Source organism: Bufo gargarizans, chromosome 11 (genome assembly GCF_014858855.1).
Source record: "Bufo gargarizans isolate SCDJY-AF-19 chromosome 11, ASM1485885v1, whole genome shotgun sequence".
Lineage (NCBI taxonomy): Eukaryota > Metazoa > Chordata > Amphibia > Anura > Bufonidae > Bufo > Bufo gargarizans.
In genome coordinates this window covers 68,866,345-68,887,086 of record NC_058090.1, presented here as the reverse complement: position 1 = coordinate 68,887,086, position 20,742 = coordinate 68,866,345, and positions in this window count along the sequence as shown.

Below are 20,742 nucleotides of genomic sequence, written 5' to 3'. Positions count from 1 at the left end.
TATTTTTATAGAGCAGGTCGTTATGGATGTGGCGATACCTAATATGTATACTTTTTTTTTTAAGTTTTATACACTAATATTTTTTAAACCAAAATATATCATGTTTTAGTATCTCAATAGTCTGAGAGCCATAGATTTTATTTTTTTGGCGATTCTCTTAATTAGGGTATCAGTTTTGTGAGATGAGATGATGTTTTTATAGGTACAATTTTGGGGTGCAGATGACTTTTTGATCGCCTGCTATTACACTTTTTGTGACAAAAGCATGGCTTTTTTTTTTACACCATTTTTTTTTTTAAGTGTTCACCTGAGGGTTTAGGTCATGTGGTATTTTTTATTGAGCAGGTTGATACAGACGCGGCGATACCTAATATGTATACTTTTTTTTAATTACATTTAAAACAATAAAAGCATTTAGAAAATGTTTTTTTTCATTTTTTTTGTGATTTTCCTATGTAGGGGCTCATTTTTTGTGGGTTGAGGTGACAGTTAGATTGGTACTATTTTGGGGGGGCATTTGCCTTTTTTATCGTTTGGTGTTGCACTTTTTGTGATGTAAGAAGACAAAAATCTAGGTTTTTTTTAGATTTTTTTATTGTGTCTCTCAGACAGGATGGATCATGTGATATATTTATAGAGCCAGTCGTTATGGACGCAGTGATACCTAATATGTGTTTTTTTTCTATTTTTATCATAAAATCAGGGGAAAGGGGCGTTTTTTCTTTTTTGTTTACTTGAAACTTTATTTTTTTTTATTGAAAACACAATTTAAAGAAAATATACTTTATTTCTGTCCCACTCTGAGACTTCAATTTTTGGGGGTCTTATCCCCTCTGCAATGCATTACAATATATCTGTATTGTAATGCATTGCTTGTTCGTGTACTACAGTGAGTTGCCTAGGAGGTTGCCTAGGAGACCCAGCCTGATATTTAATGCTCTAGATCAACAAGGAGCATTCCACAGGATTGCTGCATAGCAAGTATGGTACCAATAAGAGATGAGCGAATTATTGAAAAGTTTGATTCAGATGATTCACAGAATTTTACCCCCAAATTTGCTTTGTGACGAATTACTTCACGAAGTGCATTTTTTTGTAATTAGCATGTGCAATGACAGGGAGCTGCAATAGCGCCGCCCCCATCATTGTACCCCTCAGATGCCGCGTTCATACATGATCTCAGCATCTGAGTGTAAAAACTGTGTAAAAGTAACGCCTCCATTTCCTAGCGATCTTGCTTGAAGATCTGGCGCGAAATCGCACGCACAGGATATCGGCCAAGATATTCAATCAAGATATTGGCTGGCGACCCGTTGCGAGCAATTGGAGGAGGTAAGTATGATATTTATTTTTTTTTACACTATTTCAGGTAAAATTGATTTGCTAACACGAAGCACGAGGAAATTTATTTAAAAAGGGGTCAAAAACAAAGCCTGAAAACAATAAGCCGGTAAGTTCAACATCCATTGTGGGTAAATTGTTTTATGGTTTTCTAGGACATACTATCTTGTAGTACCTCAACAAAAATAGGCGTATAACACCATATCAGCATGGCTTCATGAGCGATTGATTGTGTCAAACTAATTTAATCAGTTTCTATGAGGAGTTTTGTTCTACACTTGACTGGGGTGAGTCAATGGATGTCATATACTGTATCTTGACTTTTCCAAAGCATTTGATGCTGTGCCACATAAAAGGTTAGTATATAAAATCTGAATGCTTAGACTGATAGGAAATATATATATGTGGGTAACTAACTGGCTCAGTGATAGAAAATAGGAGGGGAGGTTATTAACGGTAGATACTCAGATTGAATCACCAACACTAAGGATGAGTGAACTGGCTTAGGATTTGGTCCTAACTAGTGTTGAGCACGAATATTCGAATAGCGAATTTTTATTGCGAATATCGCCACTTTGAGAATTTGCGAATATTTAGAATATAGTGCTATATATTCATTATATTGAATATTCTAGATTTTTTTTCCATTTGAGCACATTATTCCTCTCTGCTTTTTGCTTGTGGGTCAATGAGAAGGAAGCAATGTCAAGTTCGCAATAATACTTAGTGCACCAATCAGTAATCTGTAGTCATACCTGCCAAAATGTGAAGTTGCACGAAAAAATATTCTAATCACTGCTGATTAGTGCTATCGCAAATATATTGGAGCACTTGACCCTATCTGCATATAAAGCTTTTGTAATGTTCTGCTGTGCCAACCATTTTCTCAAGTCTCAGGAGAAACTCATTCAACTTCTATCAGCTTGAAAAAGTAAATGTTACGAATTAGCATTACGTGATTTTTACATTGCTGATTCTTCGCATTCAATAAAATAATCTTGACTTCTCGAAATTATTGAATATATGATGAATATTCTTCAATATATTTGTGAAATATCACAAATTCGAATATAGCCCCTGCCGCTCATCACCAGTCCCAACCTCTCAAAAAGGGAAGGGAAGGGGATACAATTGCTTGTTTCTCAACAATATATATGCATTGTCTAAGGGGTATGTTAATGGCATGTACACAGTATTGAAGGCCAGCCAATGACCCTCTTGGTTTCTGGGAAAGATATTCAAATTAGCTTTCCTAAACCTATATAACACCGGCAGATATTAAACATGATAATTTGTATATATTCAGAGGAGCGTTATTTAGTCTACAGTAGTAATCACATAAATTTACTGGTCTCTATAATGGAAATAGTACTCACCTATAAGTTCACCCTAAGTGACTGCAACTAGAAATATTGTTCTTATCTACATGTTTTAATATATATATTTTTTTGTTGCATTAGGGATGTTTGTACTTAAAGAATTAGATGCAGATTAGAAGCTGGCTTAGCTCTATCCCTACTATTGCCACATATGCATGTTTAAGAGAGCATCTCTGTGTGAAAGTAATGTAGCGCTCATATTGCTGTTGTGTGTGCTGTACAGTTTCCCTATTTGCTGTGAAGCATCAAGTAGGTATAATTATAGCTCTGCCCTATTCATCTGAGAATATATCATGAGTATAGCAAAGATAGGCAGCACCTTCAGCAAGCTAATTATTATTATTTTTTTGATCAACTTCAGACAAAGACACTTCCAAAGTAATCTTCAACTAAAGTAAGACAAGATAATTTCAACATCTCATTTCAACTCTTAATGAAACATACAAGCTAGTTCACTTGCTAGATGGACACGAGAACCAGACTGTCTCAAGAAAAATGTGTCTTATTTGGTTACCTTGCCTTGTGGGGTACTCTTTGGGGTGATCTTTATCATTAGGGAGACTAAAAACTAAACAAGCATGAGTATTGTATGCCAGACAACACTACTCCTGGTTTCTAGGAAGAGTACATGCAAATCACATATCTTAATTCAGCTGGCATGAGAAAAGAATAGCATTCTTTTCTATTTTTCACAGAAAGCCAAAGGTATCCAAATTAGCTTGCCTGACAAGAAAAGGAAAGAGGGGATATCCTATCTAATGTCAGAAGAATCAAGATATGGAAGTTGCGATGTACTCCTCCTAAAAACCAACAGTAAACAAACAGTAATTTCACCTGGCATATAAGAATCATGCATAGTTTCCCTAATGATGAAGAGGATCCCAAAGAGACCCCCACAAGGAAAGTCAACCAAGTAAAACAAGTTATTTTATCCTTCTAGAAAAATAACTAGGCTGTATGTTTCATTGAAACTGTATACATTTTGTGGGATGTTGTTATTCTGTTGTCTCACTTTTAGTTGAATGTTATTTTAGAGATCTCTCTAGTTCATCTGATGTTGATCCAAAATGGTGAAATAAAATTCCTGAAGATGTCTGTTTTTGTTATACAGATAAGGAAAGAAGTTTTGTGCACAAACATAGAAGCGGATTCTTTACAGTAAGAGCAATGAGACTATGGAACTCTCTGCCTAAAGAAGTGGTGATGGTGAGTTCACTAAAAGAGTCCAAGAGGGGTCTGGATGTTTTTCTGGAATATAATAATATTTTAGGTTATAGCTACTAGGAATGGGTAATTGTTCCAGTGAGTTATTCTGATTGCCTGATTGGAGTCAGGAAGGATTTTTTTCCCCGTAAATTTAGGAAAATTGGCTTAAACTTCACATTTTTCTGCTTTCCTCTGCATCAAAATGTAGGATAACAGTCTAAACTAGATGGACAGATGTCTTTTCTCAGCCTTATAAACTATGTTAATATGTATAACATATATTCAGGTGAATAGGAAGAAGCTAGACTTATGCCTACTTGATGCTGCACATCTACTAGATAAACAAGGGAAACATAGCAGTAATATGAGCGCTGAATTATTTTCACACAGCAGATCAGCAGAGATTCTTTCCTGCCTTTGAAACATGTTTACATAGTAAATGTAGAAAAATAACTAAACCAGACTTACATCTGCAGTTTGTACTTTCAAGACAAAAACCTTTAAATAAAAGCAGATGATAACAATATTTTTAGTTGCAAGGCCTTAGGGAGAACCTCTGGGTGGGTACTATTTATATTATGGAGGCCAGTTGATATGTGTGACAACTATTGTAGGCTCCTCTAGATTTCTGGGTAAAATATATGCAAATTGTAATGTCTAGTACCTCTCTCTCTATTGATTTGTGCCTGGACTGAATTTTTAAAAACATTTGGTGAACTTCAAATGAAACAAATCCTACCTGGTTTGCTCATCTATAATCTGGATAGATTGGAGTCTTAGGCATTGAGGTTTAACAGTGACAAATGTAATGGTATGCACATGGGAAAGAATAATGCAAGTCACCCGTACATACTAAATGGTAAAACACTGGGTAACACTGACATGGAAAAGGACTTAGGAATTTTAGTGGATAGCAAACTTAACTGTAGAAACCTAGTGTCAGGAAGCTGCTGCCAAGGCCGATAAGATTATGAAGTGTATCAAAAGGAGCGTAGATGCACATGATGAGAACATAGTCCAGCCACTTTACAAATTACTAGTCAGACCGACACATTGAGATTGTGTACAGTTCTGTGCTCCTCTAAGCATGATAGAAATAGCAGAACTGGATAGGGTTCAGAAGAGGGCAACTAAAGTAATAACTGTAATGGGTGGACTACAATACCCAGAAATATTGTCAAAATTAAGTTAATTTAGTTTACAAAAATTACAACTGAGGGGAGATCTCATTACTATGTATACATATATCAAGTACAGAGAACTTTCCCATCATCTATTTATACCCAGGACTGTGACGGGGGATATCTTCTACATCTAGAGGAAAGGAGGTTTGTACACAAACATAGAAGAGGATTCTTTATGGTAAGAGCAGTGAGACTATGGAACTCTCTGCCTGAGGAGGTAGTGATGGTGAGTACAATAAAGGAATTCAAGAGGGGCCTGGATGTATTTCTGGAGCGTAATAATATTACAGGCTATAGCTACTTGAGATGGGTTGTTGATCCAGGTAGTTATTTGATTGGAGTCAGGAAGGAAATTTTCCCCCTAAATTGAGGAAAACTGGCCTCTACTTCACAGTTTTTTATTTTTTTTGCTTTCCTCTGGATCAACTTGCAGGATACCAGGCTGAACTGGACGGACAGAGGTCTTTTTTCAGCCTTACAAACAATCTTACTATGTTACCCCATTGTAACCTATTTTCTCTTATAGCCATAGCCTTCACACATTTATTTTAAGCAATGTCATAAATTTAGCATATCCTCAGATAAAAAGGGGGATTTCAATACCAGCATAGAAAGCGACACTCTTGATAAACGGCCCCTAAAGTCTAGAGAAGATATAAAACTGTACATTTCCACCTTTTCCATTTCCTCTACTGCATTCTTCAACTATGAAGTAATTGTGTGGTTGCCACGTCTGTTTGAGTGGAAAGTGCTCATTGTTTGTTATTTTTCACACTTCATCATAAGAGTTTTAGAGATTGTAGCTCAAGGAACACACACACTGTGTATTTACTGTGTAAGACTTCCCGGCTACTACCCTCCTTGGCTAATCTTTATGTCAAAGATCATTTAGCTTCTTAAATTACGTCTTTCAAGCACTTAGAAGGGCTTTAAGTGACCACTTCACCATCATAAACATTTTAAATGCTGTCACTCACAGACCACAGCTTGCACTTTTCTCTTGTTTATTTTTCTTTTTAATTATGTACAGAAACAGACAAATAACCACTTCACCAAAATGTCTATGGAGGATCCAAGGGTATCATGTGCATTATCAGTAAACAATGAGCAAGCCAAACCAAACTTACCTGACTGCGATCCCAAGCTATCTAATCTATTGCACAAGCCCAAAAGAAGTCATAAATACATATGGGGTACATTTACTAAGCCTGCGATGGTGTATATTTAAGCAGGCTGTCTAGATATGCACCAGATTTATCAAATTGGTTCAGGCTGAATGATTAATTGGGAGCATGACTAAAAATATTGTCTAGCTCTGGACCTACTATTGGTTGGCTTAGTTTGGAGCAAAATTTTACACCAAAACTGTGGTGCAATTTTGGCATAAAACATCCCGATTTAAGCCATGTCACCTTTCCCATGGAGCCCTGCCTCTTTCTTCTCATCCCCTCCCCCTGCTTCTCATCCCCTCCCCTGCTATATATATATATATAGTGGATATAAAAAGTACACACCCCTGTTAAAATGTCATGTTTCTGTGCTGTAAAAAAAAATTCAAAGGTAAATAATTTCAGAACTTTTTCCACCTTTAATGTGACCTATAAACTGTACCACTCAATTGAAAAACAAACTGAAATCTTTTAGGTGGAGGGAAAAAATAAATAAATAATAATGTGGTTGCATAAGTGTGCACACCCTCTTAGAACGTAGGATGTAGCTGTGTTCAAAATTAAGCAATCACATTCAAAATCATGTTAATAGGAGTCAGCATACACCTGCCATCATTTAAAGTGCCTCTGATTGTGTAGAATTGTTATATTATATACAGTACAGACCAAAAGTTTGGACACACCTTCTCATTCAAAGAGTTTTCTTTATTTTCATGACTATGAAAATTGTAGATTCACACTGAAGGCATCAAAACTATGAATTAACACATGTGGAATTATATACATAACAAAAAAGTGTAAAACAACTGAAAATATGTCATAATCTAGGTTCTTCAAAGTAGCCACCTTTTGCTTTGATTACTGCTTTGCACACTCTTGGCATTCTCTTGATTAGCTTCAAGAGATAGTCACCTGAAATGGTCTTCCAACAGTCTTGAAGGAGTTCCCAGAGATGCTTAGCACTTGTTGGCCCTTTTGCCTTCACTCTGCGGTCCAGCTCACCCCAAACAATCTCGATTGGGTTCAGGTCCGGTGACTGTGGAGGCCAGGTCATCTGGCACAGCACCCCATCACTCTCCTTCATGGTCAAATAACCCTTACACAGCCTGGAGGTGTGTTTGGGGTCATTGTCTTGTTGAAAGATAAATGATGGTCCAACTAAACGCAAACGGACGGAATAGCATGCCGCTGCAAGATGCTGTGGTAGCCATGCTGGTTCATTATGCCTTCAATTTTGAACAAATCCCCAACAGTGTCACCAGGAAAGCACCCCCACACCATCACACCTCCTCCTCCATGCTTCACGGTGGAAACCAGGCATGTAAAGTCCATCCGTTCACCTTTTCTGCGTCACACAAAGACATGGTGGTTGGAACCAAAAATCTCAATTTGGACTCATCAGACCAAAGCACAGATTTCCACTGGTCTAATGGCCATTTCTTGTGTTCTTTAGCCAAACAAGTCTCTTGGTCTTCCTTTCCTGGGGCGGTCTGCATGTGAGCCAGTTTCTTTATAGCGCTTGATGGTTTTTGTGACTGCACTTGGGGACACTTTCAAAGTTTTCCCAATTTTTCGGACTGACTGACCTTAATTTCTTAAAGTAATGATGGCCACTCGTTTTTCTTTACTTAGCTGCTTTTTTCTTGCCATAATACAAATTCTAACAGTCTATTCAGTAGGACTATCAGCTGTGTATCCACCTGACTGCTCCACAACGCAACTGATGGTCCCAACCCCATTTATAAGGCAAGAAATCCCACTTATTAATCCTGACAGGGCACACCTGTGAAGTGAATACCATTTCAGGTGACTACCTCTTGAAGCTCATCAAGAGAATGCCAAGAGTGTGCAAAGCAGTAATTAAAGCAAAAGGTGGCTACTTTGAAGAACCTAGAATATGACATATTTTGAGTTGTTTCACACTTTTGTGTTATGTATATAATTCCACATGAGTTAATTCATAGTTTTGATGCCTTCAGTGTGAATCTACAATTTGCATAGTCATGAAAATAAAGAAAACTCTTTGAATGAGAAGAAGGTGTGTCCAAACTTTTGGTCTGTACTGTATATACGATTGGTTTAGTTTAGACAGAAAATAAAATATTTGCTCTGTATTTCTTACGTGGGATCGTGTATTTGCATTCCTTCACAGGAGCCGGTCAGCAGCAGAGAGTCTTTGAGAGAGGTGCACCAAGGGGCCGAAGCACAGGCTCTGACATGCACACAGCGCTGGACCACTCCCTCTGGCTGGGATAACCTTGTGCATGAAGCGAGAACCTGGTGGATAATGTCGCAGATCACTTGACCTGAAGTGCTGCAGGAGAAACGGTACCACAACCAACAATACAGTACTTTCAAAAATGATTGTCTCTGATGGGCTAAGGCACTTTTCATCCCAAAAATATATAACTTGGAATACTCCTTTAATATGATAAGGCAATAGCCTTTTATTATGCGTTAAATGAGGGAGAGAAAAAAAGATTGAAGAAAAAAAAACTATCCATTTTTTCTGGGATTTGAACCTGGGGCATCTACAGTTAATGCAAGGCTCACCGTTTAGCACCAGGCTACAGCTGTATCATATTTATAAAAAAGTGGTTTCTCATACTTAAAAAGCAAATACATATTACTGGTGTCTTTATAATCATATATTGTGCCTGTGAATAAACCAGCAATATGTATGATAGTAAATGAGATGGACTTAGTAAAGTCTATGGGCCCATCTTGCTCCCGTCTCATGCAGCGCAGTTAGTGAGGAATTTTCTCCCCTCATTCTACAGATCGATGGGGACTAAGGGTTCAGACTCCACTGATATGAAGTTTTGATATGTCCCTATGAAATTTTAAAAGTTTACTGAAAGTACAGTGCCACTTTAAAGATAAACATTACAGGTGCTGATATGCTTTTCTACATTCTACATGCCTATGAGTGAGAAATTAATAGACAAACTATATGTACTAAGAAATATTTTAAGATTTATGCACCTTATTTATTTAGTCTAGACAACCTCTTTCCACATGCCCTAATACAGCATACAGTATGTGACTCAAAGAATGGGGTCTTCGTCATCATTTCAGTTTGGATACAAGTTCATAGCTCTTGATACATAGGACAGAATTCAGAATTTACATTTATTTAACATGTTAATTTCTCTAGAAGTTGTGGATAAAGATTTTAGGTTATCAATAGTGAATGGGAATATACTAAACATAGAACAGGTGAAGGTGTTTTACAACCTCTATGTCTGCCTGTAGTATAGAAGAGAAATAGAAAGTATCAACAGCAAATTCTTCAGCTTGCCTGGAGACTTTAGGTCATTAACAGGCCACTAGAGCAGGTTGGAGTTACAGTCAATTGAGATGCGGAAATATCCTAAATGGCTCTAATGCAGCAACTAAGTGCTTCTTAAATTCCAGAACTTTTACTAGAGCAAACTGAATCTGCAATGCTATCTGTATGTGCTATGTGCTGTAAGGAGGGGGATGACATGGGTAGGGGGAGATGGGGGGGGGTTATACTGACAACAAACACTCGCTGCAGTCGCTTGTGTTATGATTAGCAGCATGAAACAAATTTGTTCGTTTATGAAAGGAAAATTGAGTCTGACCTGTTGAGTTAAAGCAATAGTCACTGAAATAACTGGTCATGTTTCTGCACAATTTGTTACCAGAAGATTTTACATACAATAATCTGTAGGGATGATCCGTCTGTAGCCATATACTATCCAATACTGTACAGGCTCTACATTAAAAACACCTTCTATACTGCTCAAGTAGCATGAGTGCACTGCTTCCTATTACATTAAAGGATCAATTAAAGGGAATTTGTCACCAACATTTGGCCTACATAAGTAATGCTACATGGTCTTGTTTAGATTTAGTTTAAAACATACCTTTGTTATTCCTTTGTGATTTTCTGTCTCCAGAAAACAATTTTTATTCTATATGCAAATCAGGGTGCAAAGTGCTCCGCGGGGGTGTTTCCAAACTTTCCAATCTCTGAAGCCTACCTATTTAGTGAGCCCAGTACCTCCCCATGCATCCCTAAATGTCTGCGACATCACGGTTGCCCTTCCCCTCTGATGGTGACATCACCTCTTTGCTGTTTACCTTGGCCGGCTCCTCACAGTATATAGTGCATCTGCCTCACTATACTTGCTGCTTATGCACAGCACCACAGTCTTGCAGTGATGGAACATTGGCGCCCTGTTCCAATCATTATATCAACCGTATATACTATACACACAGCATTTTTTCTTTAGTCGAAATATATGCAGGGGCCGTATCCTTGACGGACCTGATTATAGGAATTGGGGATAGGAAAGTGCACAGTGGCATTTCTCTATGCCGGTTACAGTGAACTCCGGTAGATTGTTCATCTGCCGAAACACACTTCCGAAGTTTCTAGCACAGATGTGAGTACGGCCTAAAAGACACAACAAACTATTTAAGAAACGGATGGTGAATTATACTGTCAGTAGTCATATTTCTGTTTTATAAATGACCCCCTATATTTTAGTAGTGTTGAGCGCGAATATTCCAATCACAAATATAGCCACTTCGAGAATTTGCGAATATTTAGAATATAGTGCTTTATATTCGTATTAAAAAATAGTGTTGATCGCGAATATTCTAATCACAAATTTATGGCGAATTTATTGTGAATATCAGAACTTAGCAACAACCCTAGCAACCAATAGGAAAGTTGCCTAACCCTTAGTGTTGATCACAAATATTTTACATTGCAGATTTTCGCAATCAAGAAAATAATGACAAATTATTCATGAATTCTCGAATTTGCCAATTTCTGGCGAATATTCGGCCAAAAATGTGTGAAATATTGCAAATTCAAATATTGCCTATGCCGCTCATCACTATGTTTTAGTACTGTGTACTCTGCGATATCAGGTCACAGGTAACTGTATCATCTAAGCTCGTACAATGTAGGATTCTTTGCATCTTATGTATATGTAAAATAGGCTACTTATAATTAAAAATATAAATGGGGCAATGTGTTTTAATAGCAAACCCCACTGGCGTACTATGCACAAGAATAAGAGGTAATAATTCTAGTGCTTTGGGAGTCCTGGCAGCTAGAAAGCTGGTAGAAATTTCTGGTCTAATGTGCACAGGTTTTCTGCCGTGCATGTTAAAAGAATCAAGCCATAAAGGCCCAACCCACGGCCCACTTATCCCCTGACGTGTTTTTTAAAAGTGTTGAGGGTGGTAGAGAAGTGCAATAAGTCACAATTTTAGCACAGAACAGCACATGTGCCAAAAATTGCGGCTATATATACTGTGGGGATTTGCTCTGTGAGACAGGTTAGCAGATGCAGAATAGAGGCAAGGAACCAGGATTTATTCACACTCAACAAAAACATAACAGTCTTGGTGCTTGTTCACACACAGCAAAATAACACAGTGTTCACCTGAAATCCTAGGTGTCAGTTCACCCCCGGCTGAATGCTCAGCCACAGAAAAGTTCACTGGCTTCTTTCAGGCGGCCTGCTCGCCTGTTTGCAGTCTTCAGCCTTCAGCACAGAGGCTCCACAGCTTCACTGTCAAATGGAGGTAAAAAATCCACACAGCTGAGACTGCTGGCTGGGTTTTTATATCCCAGCCAAAACCCGGCCTGGAGCGTGGGGAGAAGCCACCCACCCTGCACTTTGGCTGCTCCCAGTAAGAGCCGGCCCAGATCGGCTTTACAGCCATACTAAATAACAAATAGTGTTAGTCAGCACTAACTGCTGCTGACACTTAAAATTACCGGCTATTACCTCACCAAGGCCAGGAATCTCAGTGACACGTACCTTTCGTCAATGACGGACCCTTGCGCCTTCCTACAATACTTATTGTTAGTTTTTAAAAGTGGTTGTATGTTTAGGCTTTCATCCAGTGTCGGACTGAGGTGCCTAGGGCCCACCAGTAAAATTTATTTTGAGGGCCCATCGTACGGATACATTCAAGTATGTCCTGCTCACACAGCAGCAAGATACTACCAGATGAGTAAATATGAGGGTCCCTGCAGAAACTTAAATCTCCTGTGGAAAAGAGGATACTAGCTAGCTTTTATCTATACCTATAAGTCATCTCAGCTCTGATTGTGTCTATAGTAATAAACTGGGGAGTTTCTTAACCCCTTACTGACCACCCATACGTGTTTTTATGGAAGTCACTAAGGGGACTTAGGCTGGGCCGCCGATTTTTTAGGAGAACACTTTACATGCCCTCTGCCTCCCATTGGCACCCCACAAATCTAATCACGCTGCCTGCTAGTCAATGTCAGAATAACATTGCCATTAAAATGCAATGCACTATAGGGATAGTGCATTGCATTTTAAAAGCAATAAAAATACTGTCTGTCTTAGTCCCTTCGTGAAACTAAGTGGAAAAAAACAAAAAAACAAACACATTCATATACAAAATTACGCATTTTTCAATTGAAAATACGCTTCCATTGGACAAAAAAGTCATACGCACCCCAAAATCATACCAATCAAACTGTCATCTCATCCTGGAAAAAATTTGACCTTACCTAGGACAATCACCCCAAAAATTTAAAAAACTATGGCTTTCAGGAAGACTTTTTTTTTAAAATGCTTTATTATGAAAAACTGAAACAAACAACCAAAAAAGTAGTCATATTTGTTATTTTTGCATCTGTAACAACCTGCTCTATAAAAATACCACATGATCTAACCTGTTAGATGAACACTGTAAATAAAACATAAAAACAGTGCTATTTTTTGTTACCTTGCCTCACAAAAAGTTTAAAATAGTGCAACCAAAAATCATATTTACCCTAAAATAGTAGAAACAAGACTGCCACGTTATCCCATAGTTTCCAAAATGGGGTCATTTTTTGGGAAGTGTCTACTCTAGGGGTGCATGAGGGGGTCTTAAAATGGGACATAGCAGCTTAAAATTATTCCAGCAAAATCTGCCTTCCAAAAACCATATGGCGTTCCTTTCCTTCTACAGCAATTTACAACCACATATGGGGTGTTTCTGTAAACTACATAATCAGGGTAATTAATATTGAGTTGTGTTTGGCTATTTACCCTTGCTTTGTTACTGTAAAAAAAAAGATTAAAATGGAAAATCTGCCAAAAAAGTGAAATTCTGAAATTTCATCTCCATTTTCCATTAATTCTTGTGGAACACCTAAAGGATTAACAAAGTTTGTAAAAATCAGTTTTGAATACCTTCAGGGGTGTAGTTTCTAAAATGTGTTCATTTTATTGGAGTTTCTGGTCTAGGGGTGCCTCAGGGGCTCTTCAAATGTGACATGGCAACTTAAAATTATCCCAGTAAAATCTGCCTTCCAAAAACCATATGGTGTTCCTTTCCTTCTGCGCCCTGCATGTGCCCGTACAGCAGTTTGCGACCACATATAGGGAGTTTCTATAAACTACAGAATCAGGGCAATAAATATTGAGTTTTGTTTGGCTGTTAACCATTACTTTGTTACTAGAAAAAATGGATTAAAATGGAAAATCTGCCAAAAAAGTGAAATTCTGAAATTTCATCTACATTTTCCATTAATTCTTGAGGAACACTTAAATGTTTAAGAAAGTTTGTAAAATCAATTTTTAATACCTTAAGGGATGTAGTTTCTAAAATGGGGCAATTTTTGGGTGGTTTCTATTATGTAAGCCTCACAAATTGATTTCAGATCTGAATTGGTCCTTAAAAAGTGGGTTTTGGAAATTTTCTGAAAAATTTCAAGATTTGATTCTAAACTTCTAAGCCTTCTAATGTTCCAAAAAAAGAAAATGTCATTTACAAAATGATCAAAACATGAAAATCATGATCCAAAATCATAAAAAACTAAAAGATAGCATTTAGTCATTATAGACAAAAAAAATAAAAAAATGAGGATGACAGGCAAATTTATAAGATTAGGCAGAGAGAGGCCAAACAAGTTGTAAGAGCTTCTAAAGCACAGACAGAAAAGAAATTAGCTCAGTCAGTGAAAAAAGGCGATGAGACATTCTTCAGATACATAAATGGAAAAGGAAAACTAAAACAAGGAATTACCAAATTAAAAACAAAAGAATGAAGGTATATGGAAGAAGATAAAGAACTAGCTGACTGCCTCAATGAATACTCCTGTTCAGTTTTTACAAAGGAAAATTAAGGAGAAGGACCTCAGTTAGGAAGGAAGACTAATGAATCTTTTGATGCATGTGTCTTTACAGAGGAAGAGGTTCTAAGTCAGCTGTCTAAAATAAATACAAATAAGTCAAAGGGGCCTGATGGGATAAACCCAAAGCTATTAAAAGAGCTTATCCGTGAACTAGCTAAACCATTAGGAGATTTATTTAACCAATCACTGGTAACATGAGTCATCCCAGAAGATTGGAAATTAGCAAATGTTGTGCCCATTTACAAGAAAGATAGTAGGGAGGAATCGGGCAACTATAGGCCAGTAAGCCTGACATCAATAGTGGGGAAATTAATGGAAACCATACTTAAGGAGAGGATTGTGGAACATCTAAAATCCCATGGATTGAAAGATAAAAAACAGCATGGGTTTACTTCAGGGAGACCATGTCAAACTAATCTCATAGATTTTTTTGATTGGGTGACTAAAATTATAGATTGCAGAGATGCAGTAGACATCCCTTATCTAGACTGTAGTAAGGCTTTTGATACTGTCCCACATAGAAGGCTAATCAATAAATTAGAGTCTTTGGGCTTGGACTCCCATATTGTTGAATGTATTAGGCAGTGGCTGAGGGACAGACAACAGAGGGTTGTAGTCAATAGAGTATATTCAGACCATGGTCTTGTTACCAGTGGGGTACCTCAGGGATATTTTCTGGGACCCATATTGTTTAATATCTTTATCAGCGAAATTGCAGAAGGCCTCGATGGTAAGGTGTGTCTTTTTGCTAATGACACAAAGATTTGTAACAGGGTTGATGTTCCTGGAGGGATACACCAAATGGAAAAGGATTTAGGAAAACTAGAGGAATGGTCAAAAATCTGGCAACTAAAATTTAATGCTGAGAAGTGACAGATAATGCACGTGGTGCGTAAAACCCAAGAGCAGAATATAAAATTTGTGATACAGTCCTAACCTCAGTATCTGAGGAAAGGGATTTAGGAGTCATTATTTCAGAAGACTTAAAGGTAGGCAGACAATGTCATAGAGCAGCAGGAAATGCTAGCAGAATGCTTGGGTGTATAGGGAGAGGCATTAACAGTAGAAAGAGGGAGGTGCTCATGCCGCTCTACAGAGCACTAGTGAGACCTCATTTGGAGTATTGTGTGCAGTACTGGAAACCATATCTCCAGAAGGATATTGATACTTTGGAGAGAGTTTAGAGAAGAGCTACTAAACTAGTACATGGATTGCAGGATAAAACTTACCAGGAAAGATTATTGGACCTTAACATGTATAGCTTGGAAGAAAGACGAGACAGAGGGGATATGATAGAAACTTTTAAATACATAAAGGGAATCATCAAGGTAAAAGAGGAGCGAATATTTAAAAGAAGAAAAACTGCTACAAGAGGACACAGTTTTTAATTAGAGGGGCAAAGGTTTAAAAGTAATATCAGGAAGTATTATTTTACTGAGAGAGTAGTGGATGCATGGAATAGCCTTCCTGCAGAAGTGGTAGCTGCAAATACAGTGAAGGAGTTTAAGCATGTATGGGATAGGCATAAGGCCATCCTTCATATAAGATAGGGCCAAAGGCTAGTCATAGTATTCAGTACATTGGGCAGACTAGATGGGCCAAATGGTTCTTATCTGCCGACACATTCTATGTTTATATGTTTCCATGGAAGGAAGAACATAGAAAAAGGTGCACAAACAACAGGGATAACTTCAGCCTTGAAAGGATTATCAAGAAAAAGCCATTCAAGTATTTGGGGAAGATTCACAAGGAGTAGATTGGGGTTGGAGTCAGTGCTTCCAGAGCCACCACACACAGACATATGCAGGACAAGGGCTACAATGGTAGCTTTCCTTGTGTGAAGCCATTCATGACCCAGGTATAAATACCTACCTACCTATGTATTGTATTTATTGTATTATTATGAAACCTGATGAAGGGGAGGTTTTAATCCCTGAAATGCGTTGTTTCCATTAAATAAGAAGAATTTCCTCCACTAAGACCATCTCCACCGGTGATTTTGCACCGAAGCAGAACCTCTCTTCTTCTACTGCAATTTTCCTTTTGGGGGACTTGACATCCTATCCAAAAGAATACACAGTCTGTGGCTGCCGTCCCGGTACAAAGGTCTTATTTATACAAGTTTACAATAGGGTTGTGCCTATACTAGCAAAACCCCACAAGGTGAGCCTCCACATTTCTCACTACATCCTTTTATTTGTATAAACATACTACCCTATTGTGCGCCCCTTTTTCTCCCTTTCTCTATTCCCCTTACCCCTTGAAGGTAATCTAGATGTGTCCATTATCTAAAGAGATTCATGAACCAGAGACAATGTCAGAAGCACACCAGTGCTAAGGAGAAAAAAGGACTAAACGTGCTCAGTGGTTCAAAGTCCTGTTTTCAGATGAAAGTAAAATTTGCCCTTCATTTGGAAATCAAGGTCCCAGAGTCTGGGGTAAGAGTGGAGTGACACGCAGTTGCTTGAGGTCACGTGTGAGGTTTACAAGGTCAGTGATGGTTTGGGGAGCCATGTCATCTGCTGGTTTTGATGTTATATTGTTATATCAAGTCACTATGTTATATCAAGTCCAAAGTCAGTGCAGCCATGTACCAGGACATATTAGATCACTTCATGCTTCCCTCTGCTGACAAACTATGTGGAAATGTTTATTTCATTTTCCAGCAGTACTTGGCACCTGCACACACTGCCAAAAGTACCAATACCTGGTTTAATAACCACAATATCACAATTAGAGATGATCGAATTTCTTAAAAGTTCCATTTGGCTGATTCGCTAAATTTCATTTAATTTAGTCACGAAGCGCATTTTTTGTAAGTAGCGGGTGCAATGACAGAGAGCTGCGATAGTGCTGCCCCCGTCATTGTAGCCCTCAGATGCCGCATTCATACATGATCGCAGCATCTAAATGTAAAATTAACAATAAAACATTTTTCTATCAAACTTACCGCCTCCATTTGCTTGCGACGGGCCGGCCACCGCCATCTTGCTTCATGATCTCGGCCGAAATCCTGTGTGGCATGAAATGACGTCATCACGCCGGCTGGCGTATGATGTTGTCACGCCAGCCAGCGTGATGATGTAATCTTGCACTGCACAGGATCTCAGCTGAGATCTTCAAGCAAGATGGAGGCTGGCGGCCCATCGCGAGAAAATGGAGGAGGTGAATTAGAATTTTTTAGTTTTTTATACTAATTCAGGTTAAATTGATTCGCTGAAATCGAATTTATCTTGAAATTCGGATTCAATTCCACTTTGTGGAATTCGATTTGTTCATCTCTAATACCAATGCTTGATTAGCCAGCAAACTCACCTGATCTAAACCCTATAGAGAATCTATGGAGTATTGTCAAGAGAAAGATGAGAGACATAAGACCTAGCAACGCAGACTAGCTGCCATCAAAGCAATCTGGGCTTCCATTAGACCTCAGTAACCCCACAGGCTGATTATCTCGATCGCCTCCACTCTCCGAGTGCATATACTGTACATACTTTTCAGTAGGCCAACATTTCTATATTAAAAATATTTTTTTTATTGGTTTCATATAATAGTATAATTTTCTGATATATTATCCTTTGGGTTTCATTAGCTGTAAGCTACTGTATAATCATCAACAGTAAAATAAATAAATGCTTGAAATAGATCACTCTATGTGTAATGAATCTACAGTGTGAGTCAAAACTGTCAAGACACCCTTTTCTTTCATAAACAAAAGGAAAAATTAAATATCTGAAGACACCAGCAAGTAATGGGTGAGGGGGTCTATCTTTTAGGCTATGTCCACAACATGGCTGACATCTTGAAAGCCACCATATTAGAGCAATTTTTATTCCAATGAGAAGGGGGTCATATAGCATTTCAAAAAAGAACAGAATTTTCTCCAAAATCGATTGCCATACTAAGATTTACTATATCTTTTGTGGTTCAAAAGTTATCAACACAGAAAGTAACACCAGGGACGACACATTAAACGCATCAAATAGCTGTGCATCAAAGGGAATGTACCTGGGTGTTGTAATTTTCTGTGCTGATAACTTATGAACCGAGATATTGAAAATCTGATTGCTGCAATCAATTTAGGAGAAAAGTCTGGTCTTCTTTGATATGCTACCGCTTTCCCATTGCAAAATGTTTGCCTTGATCCAATATGGCGTCTTTCAAGATGTCAGCCATGTTCCAGACATAGCCTAAAAGATAGGCCCCTCACCCATTACTTGCTGGGATATTCAGATATTTTATTATCCCTTTTATTTCTGAAATAAAAAGGTGTCCTGAGACTTTTGACTAACCCTGTCTTTAATATATGAGTTTCGCTTTTTGAATTGAATTACTGAAATAAATTAACTTTTCGATTATATATTCTATTTTATTGAGATGCACCTGTAAATTTCTTTATGCACAAGTCACTACTTTGGTGTATGTATTTTTAACCTTCCAAATTTAAGAAATTAGCAAACGTTTAAGGAGACAAGCTCAACAGGCGTTCCTGCAATGTATAATGAAAGCTGGGCTTTACTATTTTCATTCACATTTTCTTTTAACATCCTAAAGGTTATCAACCCAAAAAAGTTTCCCATTATCCTAAGTGTGCTAAACCCTAAAGTGTAAGATGACATAGTTCAATAGGGCTTACATAGTTCATAGTTCAATAGGGATGATGAAAGCCTTCTTCCAACTGCAGTTTCCTAACCTGGCAGATAATAATCCTTTTGACTTCATGTTTTCTTTCAGCTGGTTAGATGCATGAATCATGTATGTAATAATCTTGTCAAAAGTGAGGTTAATCTTTCAAAGGATCTGTGGATGGATGTGCCTCAACGAGTAATATAATATATCTATGATAACAGACATTGATTTAAAAGTTACTTATAGAGAACTTATCACCTTGGAAAAGCAGTGCAACCAGCAGGCAGCATGTTATAGCGCAGAAGGAAATGAGCAGATTATTACATATTTTTGTGGGGGAAAAAATCATTAAAACCTTTGCTTTTTTTGGTTTCAGTGAGCAGTATTATGAGTGAATGGCTTCCCTCTATAAGTGTGTATACATAGATAACTGCCAGTTACTGATAAGACAGCCTACTTAGGCTACTGAGCTCAGAAAGAGCAGAGATTGTTATTCATAACTAGTGTTGAGCGAACTTTTGTTTTAAGTTCGGCGTCTAAAGTTCGGGTTTGGGTTATCGAAGAATCGCGTTATGGATTCCGCTACCACGGACATGGTCCATGGTAGCAGAATCCTTAATGCGATTTTTCGATAACCCGAACTTTAGACGCCGAACTTAAAACAAAAGTTCGCTCAACACTATTCACAATGCTTTAGTAAATCTTTCACCATAAAAAATATATTAATCTTCTCAGCTTCTATTATTCTATAATATGCTGCCTGCAGATTGCACTGCATTTCATGGTAACAGGCTCTCTTTAAGGCCTCATGCACCCGACCATTGTGTGCACCCGTGGCCGTTGTTCCGTTTTCCGTGATTTTCTGCGGATCCATTGACTTTCAATGGGTCCGTTTAAAACTCGGAAAATGCACCGTTTGTCATCCGCCTCCGTGATCTGTGTATCCTGTCCGTCAAAAAACATAAGACCTGTCCTATTTTTTTTACGGACAACGGTTCACGGACCCATTCAAGTCAATGGTTCCGTGAAAAAACACGGATGCACACAAGATTGGCATCCGTGTCCGTGATCCGTGTCCGTAGGTTACTTTCATACAGACGGATCCGAAGATCCGTCTGCATAAAATCTTTTTCAGAGCTGAGTTTTAACTTCGTGAAAACTCAGATCCGACAGTATATTCTAACACAGAGGCGTTCCCATAGTGATGGGGACGCTTCAAGTTAGAATATACTACGAACTGTGTACATGACTGCGCCCTGCTGCCTAGCAGCACCCGATCTCTTACAGGGGGCTGTGATCCGTACAATTAACCCCTCAGGTGCAGCACCTGAAGGGGTTAATTGTGCGTATCATAGCCCCCTGTAAGAGATCCGGGGCTGCCTGGCAGCAGGGGGCAGACCCCCCTCCCTCCCCAGTTTCAATTTCATTGGTGGCCAGTGTGCGCCCCCCCCGCCCTCTATTGTATTTATAACATTGGTGGCCAGTGTGCGGCCCCCCTGGCCCCCCTCCCTCCCTCTATTGTATTTATAACATTGGTGGCCAGTGTGCGGCCCCCCCGGCCCCCCCTCCCTCTATTGTATTTATAACGCCCCCCCCCGATCATTGGTGGCAGCGGAGTTCCGATCGGAGTCCCAGTTTAATCGCTGGGGCTCCGATCGGTAACCATGGCAACCAGGATGCTACTG